The sequence below is a fragment of the Lissotriton vulgaris genome, unplaced genomic scaffold (genome assembly GCF_964263255.1).
Source record: "Lissotriton vulgaris unplaced genomic scaffold, aLisVul1.2 SCAFFOLD_908, whole genome shotgun sequence".
Taxonomy (NCBI): domain Eukaryota; kingdom Metazoa; phylum Chordata; class Amphibia; order Caudata; family Salamandridae; genus Lissotriton; species Lissotriton vulgaris.
Genome location: NW_028255349.1, coordinates 119,430 through 133,981, shown reverse-complemented (window position 1 = coordinate 133,981; position 14,552 = coordinate 119,430). Strand labels below are relative to the sequence as shown.

General features: G+C 39.5%; 1 protein-coding gene across 1 annotated transcript in view; it reads right to left on the bottom strand.

Annotated features, from left to right (window-relative positions):
- Window positions 1-14,552, bottom strand: part of SEZ6L (seizure related 6 homolog like) — a gene marked incomplete at its 5' end in the record, with an annotated part of 799,882 nt that overhangs the window by 690,534 nt on the left and 94,796 nt on the right. The window lies entirely within an intron of this gene.

The window sequence follows — 14,552 nt, the reverse complement described above, 5'->3', positions numbered from 1 at the left end:
CTGTGACATAACTCTAAAACAGTTAATCTTTTGATACCCATGTTTATATTTTCTTATGTTTAGATGTTTTATTGAATGGTTTTGGACGCTCATATAATCATTGTCCTGTCCTGACGATGGCCATTTAATAATATTATGGTCGAAACGCCGTCGACGCATATATGTGCCCAAACTGAAGAGGACGCATTTTTTGTCTGTGTTGTTTTTTGTCTTGTCCTGTACTCCCTATTGTGTATAATTACTTCCTCAGCCATTGTTTGATTACACTTTGTATTGTTTATCATGTTTTTGTACCGTGTTGAGAGCCAATGTTTTGTATGTCTTTGGATCTAATTATTTAACCTTTGTCAATACATTTTTTGCAAATTGAATTTGCTTATGTTTGAGTACTTTACATCTGTAAGTCTCTATCTTCATATGTATGATTCTCTCTTTTTGAATAGTATATAAAAATGTTGATGTATATTTTGTGTATGTAAGTGTTAAACTTAAACCTCTGTTAGGATTTCAGTACCATATCAGGGCACAATTGAACCATGCATAGTGATTGATGTGATCTAAGTTGTATCTAGTCATCAGGTTGTTGGCTGGTGTTAATGAAGGGGCTCAACATCTCATGCTTACCAACAGCATAATTCAGTACTATTTCTTGCTACATGTGACCACTGCATAGTGGATACTGTGAACTGACTTGACTGCAGCAGTCAGGTTATTGTTGGGTGTTCAAAATGGTTTACGTCATCCAGTTGCCTTTTCTGAATGGCAGTATTTCAGTACTGGTTCATGCTACATGCTACTCCTGGAGAGTGGATACAGTTTATTGAGTTCCCTGCATTGATATATATATATTTTTTTCAGCAATTGCCTTACAATATAATATGAAACACAAAACAATATGGTTGCAATATTTTAAAAAAAAGCATGTAATGAAAGAAAATCAGCTCTGATACTGGAGAACATCTCACGTAATTCATATATTAAGAGTTTTGCTCTATATAATAGGTATTGGAAGCGATTCGGGCAAATACTAGGCCATATATTCCAGAACTTTCCCTCACAGAAATGTGGGGAAAATGTGTGTTTTTAGCCAAAGTTTGAGGTTTACAAAGGCTTCTGGGTAAAATAACCTCATGAGTCCCATGCAAGTAACACCACAATATAACCTCCACAGGTGTCTAGTTTTCAGAAATGGTGAAGTTTGCCATATATCCCTGGGTGACAGATGAGCCAAGGCCTAGTTTCTACAGCTACCTATGTTTTAAATAAAGCATCTTGCTGGGTGAAATGTAATGCTTCCAAGTCACATTTTGGGCATTTTATGTTATATGTGATAGGCCCAGCCACACACAAGGGGTATTGTTTTCATCGAAAGATATGTGGGAATGCAGAATAGTAGAACATTTGTTATTGACAGCTGGATTTCTCGGCATTTGTTGTTTTCAGATGTAAGCCAGTGTGTAAGAAATGAGGCAATTTACACTATGTGTAACACATAAAAGAGTGAATAAGAACAAATTAAATCGTGGCGGATGGGAATGTCAATTTCATGATGTACAGTCACATCATCTGCTTTGAAAGCCCAAACTGAATATGTGGTCTCTAAGTTATGGGCCGAGTTCTGAACTGGGAGGAGCACACCAAGCGCACCCTAATACTAATAGGGGACTACCATCCATTTTGTGATTTTTATGCCTGGAAAGTGGTGGTTGCCATATACTGTGTTAGTGAATTCGAATGACATGATTTTACCTGTGAGACATCAATTCACAATTATAGACTTATTCAACTAATATTCAGCTGTTCAAGATGAATCCTGAATGTAACATCCCCTGTGCTGTATGTGTACATGTGTACTAGACATGATAGTGTTCTGTGCACAAGTACAGGGTGGAGGACAGGTTGCTTCCTCCTGGCAGCATAGGGGTATTGCAGGCATCTTCTTTTATGTGAGTGGGGAACATCAGGCACCATAGAGAGAAAAGAGGAGACAGGCTTTCCTTAACGTGTCTGGTACAAATGACTCTGACTGCAGCTGCTATAAGACAGATGGCAGGAGGTGCAGGGTGAGTCCTACAGTATATGTTGTTAAGGAAAGGAGCCCTTTGAAGAGGCACAGATTCTTCTCTCTCTTCCTGATTTCTGTGTGGGACAGAGTATTCTCCAGAATACTCAGGGTCTACTACTCAATCAAGGGTTGTTGTCTTACTGACAGCTAACGCCATAAAATCAGGGAACGTCCGCTAGTCCAAACTATAGCAGGAATTACAGGACTGTACTTGGTGTCAATATATCCTACCTGTGAGTGAGCGAAGGAAGAAAGCACCATACCTGCAGGAGAAGTAGATAGTGAAAGGGGCTGCTGTAATTGACCCATGTGTAAAGTCAACCCAACAAAAACTTGCTAAACAAGTGCACTAAAGAAGTTGTAGTGCTGCTATTCAGTTCAATCTTTGTCATTTGTTCCTGTTGTAGCCTCCAGGAGAGGTGTGCCGGTGTGGTAAGCCAGACTAAAGCTGGAATTAGGGACTGCCATTGCTCATGTATGCCACAAGTGGACTGTGTGACTATGAGACAGCCAAGTGTGTAGCTGGGTCAGTGCCATTACTGAAAACAAAGTGACACTAGAGGTGCTCTAGGACAGCCTTGTGAAGAATCAAGGTCATTGCATGTAGGCACTCTGTGACGAAGATAGCTGGCTGACTTTTACCATGCCAAAGAATTGCCATTTGCAGGTGTGTGGCTGTCACTTTAAAAAAGAAGTGCCAAGTACTCACTCTGATGGGTATCGGAGTGAACCGAGCCATGAGGTAAGTACCCAACCAGAGTGCAAGAATGAACTGCAATCTGGAGCCTGCCACATAGAATAGGGCCCCAAAGAGAAGCTTCCACTCCTGTCATGACACACCGAGCGATGAGTGCTAATACAAACCAGGGTTCGGGGAGCAGGAGGTCTGCACCCATAGACGTTCCTCAAACTCTGAACCTGGAAGGGGAAACCAAGTAAAAGGGTGGGACCCACTAGAGACAGGTGGAGACCTAGATGGCTGAGGCTCCTACAGCTCACAGGCCCCTAACTGTGAACTGCGTATTTGTGCGTTATTAAGGGTGTTGCAGAATTCTATGTTTAGACCACAGTGTGATGAAGTACTTTTCATCAAAGAGAGGCAGTGGGCAGACATTGATCTTTCTTGAGCCTGAGTAACTTCAACTCTAACCTCCCTGAGAAGCCTGCGCCTGATCGCCTCTCCAACACTGACAGTCACAGGCAGAAAGGGTTGTATTTGGTTCATCTTGCAGAGCCATGGTAAGAAGGCCCTGGGTTAGCAGTAGAGAAAAGGCCTCAACACCCATGATAGTGGCACAGTAACCCCTGTCTGGCTCTTGGCAGCCAGGACAGAACTGAAAAGAGGTGTACAAAGAACCACTGATCCTAAACTCATTATCAAGTGTACATTTCAGGAATACATAGGTATCTTACATACCCATTTTTCATTCATTATATTTTACCATATGTATTGAAGTATGCTTGGTACACAATGAAATATCATTATATAGTACAGCTCAGTTGTTGACTCTGGGTATTCTATGTTTTTGGAGAACCTAAATCCCTGCCTATTGTGTGACCAGAAGGTCTAACAGGTGTTACAGTATTTTGCTTTTGTAACTAGGCAATTGTGCCAAAAAAATTACTGACGAAACTCTGTCACAAATGTCTTTTTTTCAACTAATTATCATTATTTGTTTTAAGCTACCAGGAAGGGTCACAACATGTGCAAGGAAAGACTCCCATCAAGGAAATGCCACCAATTATGTACTCTAGCCACACTTTGGGTTTGCAAAATAATTATTTTCTTTGGGAAAACCTTGAGAAAACTACACACATAACCCTTTGCTAAATTTAGAATGTGTCTGCTTTTCAGAATGTATAGCTTTCAAGGACCAGCAATGGGTTTCACATTTGTTTCCACCACAAACTGCAAATAGGTTTAAACCACAAAAATTAGGAAAAAGTTACTGCCTCTTAGCAAAAATGGAAAAAAGTGGTGGGTAAAAAAAATCTTTTATTCATGAAAGCTGGGAAAATGCTGATCTTAGCAAAGCTATCCTTTAGTTGATAACATTTTTAGAAAAAAAATGATATTCTCTTTTACCCAATTTGTTTGCCAAAACTCACCAAATTTAGCTACATTTTAGCTATTTCCTTAGCTCCTCGAGTAGAGTCTACAAACCATGTATAACCTTTGAGGGCCCAGAAAACAAGAACCCACATTTGGTGTGGATATCGTTTATGGAAAAGAAAAGCATGACATATCCCAAATATTAAAAAGGGTCTAAGCTCCGGGTTTTTTGGAGGTATTATGGAAGTTTAGCAGACAAGAGGTAATGCAGGCATTGGTGAGGCTTCTCAAATGCTGACCTAGTGTTGTAGTTACAAGTTTCATGCCAGTCTTTGCCATCACTGACTACTCACTATAGAGTTGTAAGTGTTCAGTTAGTCTACTCAGCAGCTGTCCTTTTGGTTCACATCTGCAAGTGTGCAGTTTGTCGCCACTGATGCTGATCTCTAGATATACAGTCTCTGCTGTCAGGAGAGGAACTGGCGGATCTGTCATCTTACTGCCATGAACCTCATAGCTGTAAATTTGTATCTATTTGTTTAGGACTGAGGGCCTGATTACCAGTTTGGTGGCCCTCCTGTAGGGCCGTCACCACTGCGCCACAGGAGGCCCGCCAAGTCCGGGGTGCAGCCGCTTTGAGGGTTCACACTTGAATCCAGGGCGGGTGGGCAGTACTTCGGCAGTCTCATGCAGCAGCTGTGTCAGGCTCACAGCAGACCACTACCACCACTGTGACATCACCTGGAGCACGTTCCCTCACAGAGTGGCATGCACTATGTCTTGCATGACATACCCTGCAGGAATGGGGGTGTAATTCCTGGGGGGCACATAATGCCAAATCTGCTTCACCACCACCACAGGATCCTGGATCCTGCCGGAGGCAGTGGCCCTGTGGTGGTCTGACCGCCAAACTTGAAATACGATGGGGGGACCCGCAGTAGTGGCAGTGGTGAGACCACCCCCTTGAGTACGGTGGTCCCGGGACGACCATACTCGGAATAAGCCCCTAGATGATTTCAAAACTATTTGCAATTTGTAAACCATCGTTCTTTTCATTAAAAAAATAGTTTGAAAATGGAAGCAGTAGCCCTTTTCGTGCGTGTCTGAAATATGTAAAATGTTCCCTTCCAACTAACCAGATTATCACTTTATTTAAAATGCTGAAAGGTATCCGGATAATTATGAAAGATATCGCGAATCAGGGGAGGATTAAAATTCATTCATGCTTTAATCACAAAAATCTTAATTGCTCTGAAGAAGTATCAATCAGCATAGATACATAAACATAACTGGTTTAAATCCTAAAGGCATATTTCTAATTATAATTTGTTATTCAACACCTATGGGAAGATACATTTCATTCACTGTAATAAAGGTTACTGTTGCACATAAAACCTGCACAGACATGTTGTGAGTAGTCGTCAAATAATAAGTAATTACTTTAATGAAGCAACATATTTGATGGTGCACCTCATTGTTTGCACAGCCTGATGTGATTATACAGCAAGTTGATGGTGCAACAGTTTACCTTTAACAATCTCTTGGAGATAATGTTTTTTGACACTTTTGAATGTTTAACACATGCTACATGAACAGACAGTCATGAACTGCAATAGAGAACTGCCCCCATTACTTGATAATAATTTAACCACTTTCGAATTTTTTATTCATAATCTCTTGAGAACCAATTAATAGATTCCTCTTATTTCACTTTGAGTTGGTAAAAAGGTTAAGAGACCTACATAAATTTGGAACATGAAAATCAGCTGCAATTTCATCACCATAAATTGTGCCCCACATAGGCTGTCAGAGAAGTTCAGATTTATTAATAAGTGTGTGGATACTTCACTGTGAGAGACCTCATGTGTTAGGTAGTAAGGATGTTTTCGGGGATCAGTTAATTCATATTCCAAAGTTTCTCATTCACAGAACTAAGAACATCATTTAGAAAAGGGCAGTAAGTGGTATAATTGTTGAAAAGAGGTCTATGTTCTGATGAACTCCCTTGTTATTGTGCCACACCAATTTGGCACAAACGAACAAATGCAGTGTTTCTAATTGCAAAGTCCCACAGTTTGCCTGCACCCCAGTTCCTTCATGGCATGGAATTTACAGTCCATGCCAAGCAGGAACTGTTTTTGGTGTACCCATTTTTTTAGGCACGCTGTGAGAACATAAAACAAAAAGCCCACCAGACAGGAGAAACACTCGTAATTTCGCAGACGGCCTGACCACAGGTTTGCAGTGTGGTTGCGGGGCAAACTCATTATCAGGCCCTTAGTGTCCAAAACATTCTTAAAAATGGTTTATGTTGGAGTGTGATCATTCAATTTTATAACTTTAGTTTGAAATTCCTAGCTTCACATTTTTTTGTTTGTAGTTGAAATAGTTTCTGTATTTTCAGTATTATCGTTGGTGGTTAGAAATTCCATAAGTAATAGTAATTTGTATGTTTGTAAGCAATAATCAAATTAATTAATTTTTTATAGAATAAAGACATGTGGCACATTTTTCTCATTTTTATTTACGTTCTCAAAGTTTATTTAATTTATATGTTTACATTTTTACACATATTTAACTTAAAAGTAAACATTTATATATAGATACATATTAAACTATATTTAATTCCTGTTGTATGAGGTACATTTTCCACTTTTATTTTCAATTGTTTAACACTTTTTTAACATTTCTTAAATTGTGTTATATACATACTTCCAACATAATTTTAACATATGTATTTCAAGAATATATTAAATAATTGTTTTAAAATGTTTTGAGACAGTTTCGAAATGTTTAACATGTGTTCATACTTTACATTATTTCCAATTAATTTCTATGGAGAGATTGTCTTTTATTGGTTCCATTTTTTATTACTGCTACCCTCTATATTGTAATCTATTTGTGTTATTTTTAGTCTATTTTCCCGGAACCAGGTCACGGTAAGGTGCTTGTATTTGTGAGTCCGTTTTTTAAAGAATTTCTAAGGGTTTCGGTGTATGTGAGGTTTGAGGGGAGTCCTAGAAGTTCATTATAGTTTTGATTTTGTATTTTTTTCATGTATATTAAGATGCATTATTAGTATTGCTTTTCACTAATTTGTAGTTTCAACTTTTCTTATAATGCTTTAGTAATGTATTGTTATGTAATCTTAAATTGTATTTTGGTATCTATACTTTGATGATTATGGGCCTCATTTTGATGGCGGTTGGACTGCCACTGATAGGCCGTCGGTGGTGGTCTGACCGCTGACAGCCCTTCGCATTTGTTGTTGGACCACAGCAGTTTGAATCTAGACCACAGCCGCTGCCAGGATCTCAGATCCCGATGGGCCTGTGGTCTGAGTCGCAGCCCAGAATGGCAGTGGTTCTGAACCAAGCCCCGCCGTCGGGATTATGATATCCCTTTCCAACACCCTGTTCAAGGCGGGAACACCATCAGGTACAGGCTGTCGGAAAGAAATATTGGAGGCCCCGGCAGGGAGTGCCCCCACTATCTTCCATGCACCATGTGCCATACATGACATGGTGCATGGCACACGGTTGGTCTATGGATGTAGGATGTGCTCCTTATCATGGAGGTGTGATGTATATTTGGGAGTATAATGTGTTTTGCAGGTGGGTTTTCGTATTCACTTTACAGCGTTTTGTCTACAAACGTGTCCTATGGGCATTGGAAGTTTCCTTTTTTTTTTTTAACAAAGAGCCAATTTTGGTTTATAATAAACAAATGCTTTTTACTTTGATTTCCTTTGTTCTGGGGCGTTTTTGTATTGCTTCTAAACACTTAGGATTGTTTTGAGTGATGTATATTGGTTTCGTTTTATTTTGGCATTTTTTTGGGTGGCTTTTAGGCAAAAATGTTCCTGTTTTTAGTGGATTACTATTTTTGACTGCTTGGATACAGATGAAGATATGCAGCTACAGAACGGTAAGTCTTATTTATTTCATTGCTTTTGGGTGGGAAATGTTAAATTTTTCTGTTTGTGAAAATATTTTGTGATTGCTATTTGGAATTGTGTGGTTTATGTGTTGTAATTAACTTATGTTATGGATTAAGTTTTTAGTTCCGTAGTTGGTGACAGTTACATTTTTTGCTTAGATAATTTATATATCTTTTTATTATCTCAGTCTTCATTAACATTGGACTGTTTAAAATGTTTAAACTGATGCAAATTTTTTTTAATGGCTTGTCATGTTGGTTTAGATTTTGGGACAGCTTTTAAGGACTTTGGTAGGTTACTATTTATTTTATAATATGCTTTTGGCTTGAATCCAGTGGCAAAGTGAGCAAGGGACCCGCGTCTGGGCATACCCTGCCAACTTAGGGCGAACAAAGCGATACCAAAAGGGATGTTGGACAGAGCATTTGAGCAAATCAAACACTCACCCCCAGTCAACTGATCTAACATCATAGGCATACAACTCTTTTTAAATTGAGTGCTGCACTATTTTTATGTCTCGCCTAGGCAGCGCATGTGCTGTCTCCTTGAGACATGCTGTATTCAGGATATGGGCTTTAAGCTCGGTCCATGTTCAGCCCATGTTTTTACCTACTGGCTTTTGACTTTCTTTAGGAAATACTTTTATTCTTTGGTTAATGCCTTTAGTAGTCCCTCCAATTCTACTGTTGTAACCTCCCATGAGGTCTGCCCCTGTTACATGTGACTTTAATCGCACGCTTTGTTTTCAGTTTATGAGGACTCTTTTCTTATTGACTTCTTCATCATAGCTGGAGTTGCAGGCCTCCTCCTTCTGCTTGTTATCATTTATTTCATAAGCCCGCCTGTCTTTCTTTTACATGTATTTACTTTTGTAGCATTTGCTGCATACCGCTCTTTAGCTTCACACGTTGAAAGCTAAAGCGTAGCCTGTAGCAAATCCTACAAAAGGAAATAAATAAACAAGAAATAAAGGCGGCCGCTGCCTTTCTTTTTACTTTATGAGCATTCGTGGCATAGCACACTTTAGCTTTAAACATATGAAGATAAAACACTGCATGTGGTAATTCGTACTAAAGGCTTGATCCTCTTCCCCGTAATTCTATTTGCATAATAGGTCTCGAGGAAAGGGTGGAGTACTACAGGCTGTTGCTAGGTGTCCATGTGGAGTTGTGAAGGGACCTCTATTAGCTATATATGGTACTGCACACTTAAGGCAATTATAAAGAGAAAAATTACAGCTGAGCATACATTATCATTTTTTTTTGGAAGTGATATTTTTGTAGCCTGCGTTTTAAAATTGCAACATTGTTGTAAATAAAGAACAATAGTGCATTTCTAGAATGCAAGCAAACACAAATCTCACTTCCAATGAAAAGAAATGGAAAAGTATGCTCAGCTGCAAAGTTTCTCTTTAAAATTGCATTAAGGGTGCAGTACCTTATGTGGTTAATAGGGGTCCCTTTACAACTCCACAGGGACACCTAGCAACATCCTGTGTTACGGCACCCTTTCCTTGCTTCATGAAATTTCTATTATTACTTCTGGGATATTTTTTCACAACAAACCAAATCCAACAAACACTAACATTTGCAACACCAATACCTCAACGTTTCACTATTGCATTGCAAATGCTTGTTTTATTCAAGCAATGTGGTACTGTAATTTTTCATGCAGAGGTTTTCTGCATGAATGGTAGTAAATCTAGATCCTGGAGTGCATGCCAGTATGTCAGTTGAACTAAGTATGTTGTAGAAGGAAATAAAGTTGTGCAAAGAATTGTTTTGTTTTGCACTAGACTTTACCCTTTGAAAGTGGCCTTCCAACTCTGGACAGGGAAACCTATTTTTTAAGCACATTTCAGGAGCGAGAACCTAGGTTCCTACATGTAAAGGGTGTTGGAGTAAGCAGACTTACGTTCTTGGAAATTGCTGTTGGAGTAGAAATGGAAAATAAATCTACTCACAATGACACAGGCAGGTGCTTTATTATGTCTGTTATCAAGTCAGGGCAGACAATTAAGGTTGCACACAGTGTTAGTCAATCATGCTAAGCAAGCTCTAGAGTTTGCCCTTGGACGGTACACGTTCCAGACCATTATTCATTGCACACATGCTGCTCCAGTATTTGCATAGCAGCAACCCTTATAGAGTGCTGTTTTTAGTCTTTGCCTATATGCATTATGAATGATTTTGCCACAGGGAAGACATTTAGGAATTTTAATTTGGGAGAGTCTAATCACTTTAAAAAGAATTATGACCGAAAAAGAATGTGTTTAACAAGCCCCTAGAGAAGGGTAATGCAGATACTGAGTTCATAGAAAGTCTGCTGAGTGCTTCGTTGCTGATGCATTTCTAATTTGACTTAAATAAACTGTAGACTGCAGTTTCTGCATCCTTTACAAATAGAAAGGTCCACTAGGATGTTAACTTTGTTTAAGGAGTCAGAGGCTGCAAATTCACCTTCATTTTATTGGCAATGTATACATTTGTATGGTGCTAAATTGATCTAAAAAAAACTCCTTGTGCGAATAACAGTTTTCTTCTAGGTTTTTGCACTTGGTTTATGGTACAGATTGAGGCATAACAAGGCACATATGGACCTACAAGTGCACTTCTTTTGCATACATTTTCATAATGTTTCCCTTTTCTTAAACCACTGTCAAATGAGCATTCATAGTGAGCACAATTGCAAAAATGGATGCAAAAACATATTGCACTGATTTTGTCCTTTGTGCTCTTTGAAGAAAGAAATATTGAGTAATATGGATGGTTCTTGTGAAACAGCAGTACCCTACCACCTTTTAACAACTCTATTTGCATGGTCTGCACTCAACAAGTATTACTAATAGCTAACTAACTAACTAACACACTCTATGATCACCTCTATAGTGTACAAAGCTTGTGGTGAGATTCAGAGTTTGTTGACGGCACTCCACCTGTCAGGGTGGCACATAACATCACGCCCGCCACCTTGATAGACAGTGGCGGCAAGTCTACTCGAGCGTCAGCCCTCTGACAGCAACAGCTCGGGACCGCCTATGACCACCCTCAACTTCCCATGTTAGAAAATCGTGCCAGGAACCGTCAAATCTCATTTGCATTTTCTGGAGCCTCGCAGGAGAACAATTCTTCAACGTGAAGATTGGTGTAATTTAGCCGGTACTCCACATCAAAGAGTAACATGAGTGACCAAAATTACACCAAGTTCATGTGGCTGAATTTTTCTTCTAATTAAAAGGCACATTATCTCTCCCTTTTTTAAGAGACAGTCAATGAAAACTTCAGGTGAAGTTACAGAAAAAAATTATCCTGGAATTTTCTAATTAGTTAAAAAAAATAACCTATACATTGCAAGTAGGCAGTAAGCCTGGGCAGAGTTCACAGTGTTTCGCCCCACCAAACTCCACAAAGTGCAAAAAAACCTCTGCCGATAGATAAATGCTGTTCACTGTCATTTTCAGTGGCAGGTGCTTGTCCGCACTATGCAATCATCGCAAACTGCAACATGCACAGCACAAGCGGGCGCTGCTTCTTTTCTGCCACTCAAGTTGATTTTTACTCGAGCATCAGCTTTCTCAATGCGAATGGACAGTTTCTCAATGCGAGCGGTGGCGAGGATACGCGACCACTAGCAATGAGAAATCTGTCCGCCCCGGCTGAGAAATCTCACTCAGAGGGTGATTGTCCACGCTTGACTTGATGTTGACAATCACGAACTAGGAAAAATCTCACCGGGAGGTGACTTTTCCACGCTTATGCTTGCTAACTTCACGTTGACAAACGTAAGCAAGGAAAGAAAGTCTGCAAGCTCCACTTAAGGCTGCGAGCAGAGCAGAGTTTACTGCCCGGACTTAGTAGGCAGTACAGACTTACTGAAAGAACAATCTGCACTGTGCATTTGGGCAACCATGCTGATCTTTATATCTTAAAGGGTATACCATCACAGATGATTGACAATTCATTTTGAGGGAACTTAAATGATGCAGTAGATCCAGTAATGGGAAAATGGTTGAGATGTTTGGCCACCAAGGTGCAATTTCTCTCCAGACAGCAAAAGCATTGGGAAGGGATTGCATTGTTTTGCATATAACCCAAAACTACTTTCATAAAGAAGGAGGTCACCATTGGCTAACATCACAAGCCCAGAGAAATCTGATAAGAGGCGCTCATTTGATCAATAGTATTAAAGGCTATAACGAAGATAGAGTAAGTGAGCATGAATATGACCCCTTCAAAACAAACTACATTAAATAAAATGTAAAAAAAAGTGGCCTCAGTTCAATATAACTGTAATTCCACATTGTGTTTGACTTGTTTCAAAATTGTGATTGTTAAAATGTTTGTCCGAAATATAAATTGACCATGTGATATTTGTGGGATGATGCTTAGGATCAGGGCAACATATTTTAAAGAATGATCACACCCTCAACAATCTTAGAGGGTCACAGACAGATAAACTGTGAATGGGAATGAAGAATTACATGTTTTTTTAATGATGGTGACTAGTAGTGGAAAATAGCTCTTGACCATATTTAATTTTTATAGACCTTCTCAATAAAAAAATGCATTATTTGTCCAGCTCCTTTTGAAACATCCTGACGCCTGCCTTCTGGTGCCTGTTTAAAAGGGGATGGAGGTTGGGATCCCACCAAGTTGGATCTAAAATTACAACCTTCCACTTAACCTGGGCTATGTACAATGCAAGAAAAATGTGGTATAAAGTGGGGATACATTGAACCAGTGGTACCCTGCCACAGTTGTATCCTTACTTTATATTGTGAATTTGAATAAATCGAGCATTCATAACATAGTTTATAGGAAATTCCGAACAATATACCGATGCACAGTTCTATCTAATTTAAAATACTTCAAAGTCTTTAAATAAAACACCAGAACCACAAAAGAAAATGAATGAATACATATCTCAAAGGAAATACAAGCAATATATTACAAGCAGCTGCTAAATGCAGGATGACATTGAGTCCATATGTTCCTTGTTCCGTGTAATAAAGACATAATAGGTGTTTAAAAGATCATTTTAGTCCACAAAGCACCAGAAGCTAGTCACAATAGAAACAAGTCCTCTGCTGTATGCACCTCGTATTATGTTACTCCTTCTGAAAGACTAACTCAATCCAAAAAGCAATTTATGTTGTTGAATTTCTCCAAATTTAAAGTCAATGTGTTTCGGCCATAGTGGTGTTTGACCTCCTCAGTACAAAACAAAGACAATAAAACAATAGCTATGAGGCAAAACATAACAAAGTTCAAGACAGCAGATTTTGGCAGTTTTCTAAAATTGACTCTGGTTTATTGGTGGACAAAAAAGATGATTCTGCTTAGTTTGCTTTTCAGAGAACAATTTTGCCAACCCCTATTCCTGACAATAACAGCTATGATAAGTAGGTATTAGATGGGTGATGGTGAGGCTGGCAACTCTGAGCTGGCAGTAGACATTTGTCTCTCTTCCAGGATTTCATAGTCTACTGATTGCCACAGACACATTCTGCCGCACTTGACTGGCAGGCTGTGGTATCCCTCGGACCCTGTAAATGATGTGGGGCCACCTTGGCTTCATGACTCAAAGAGATAGGAATAATTCTTTGGATGCAGTGCATCCCCATTAGCATGGGAGGGAACTACACAAAATCCTTACTGCATAAATTCCTTACATTTTAGGGTGCTCTGAAACAGTTGTGGTCAGCTACCACTTCGACATTTCATTAGGCAGTCCTGTAATGCCACTTAGTGGGACTCTATATGAGTCTACCACTAGCACTGCTGCCATGAGGATCTCTTGTCACTACCCTACTATGACTCAACTGGCTCCCAAACAGGAGCACTTTCCTAGATCTTTGCAGAGTGAGAGTGTGGAATGTTCTTGAGCACAGCAGGTGCATCTGCTCACCTTTAGCCCCACAACCCCTACTCACGATCACATCTTCTTGTGTTTCATTGTCCCAACTCCACGTGCTTCATATCCAGACCTGCCAACATATAACATTATTTTACCTTGCGAGATGGGCATGGGGCCTTCGTAGATGAAGAGGTTGTTGTTGATGTGCTGGAGTGTTTTTAAACCCCTTAATGGACACTGGCTATTCAGAGTCTCCAAAGACGAGCTAGAAATCAGCTCTGTGCAGTGGTTTCCAGCTCCTCTTCCCTATCACCCTGTGATATCGGCTAGTCACCGGATGACTCTGTGAAAGTAGCTTATACTCTGTGACGAATGGTGGCAGGCCTGTACTGATGCCCATTTTATTATTCAGCATGTTTTACTAGCTCACTGCTGTCTACGTTCACTTCCTTTTGCGTTTTTCAGGTGTTGCCTGAGTTTTAGATTTGTATAGACATTTCATTTTTTCACTTTTTAAAATGTACAGCTCTTATGTACATTAATCTTTTGAATCCTAAGCTATGTACTTTCTCTTAAAAAAGCAAAAAGCATTACTCAATAGTGACTTTTTCCTCCTAGGTCTTACAGTGTCAAAATAC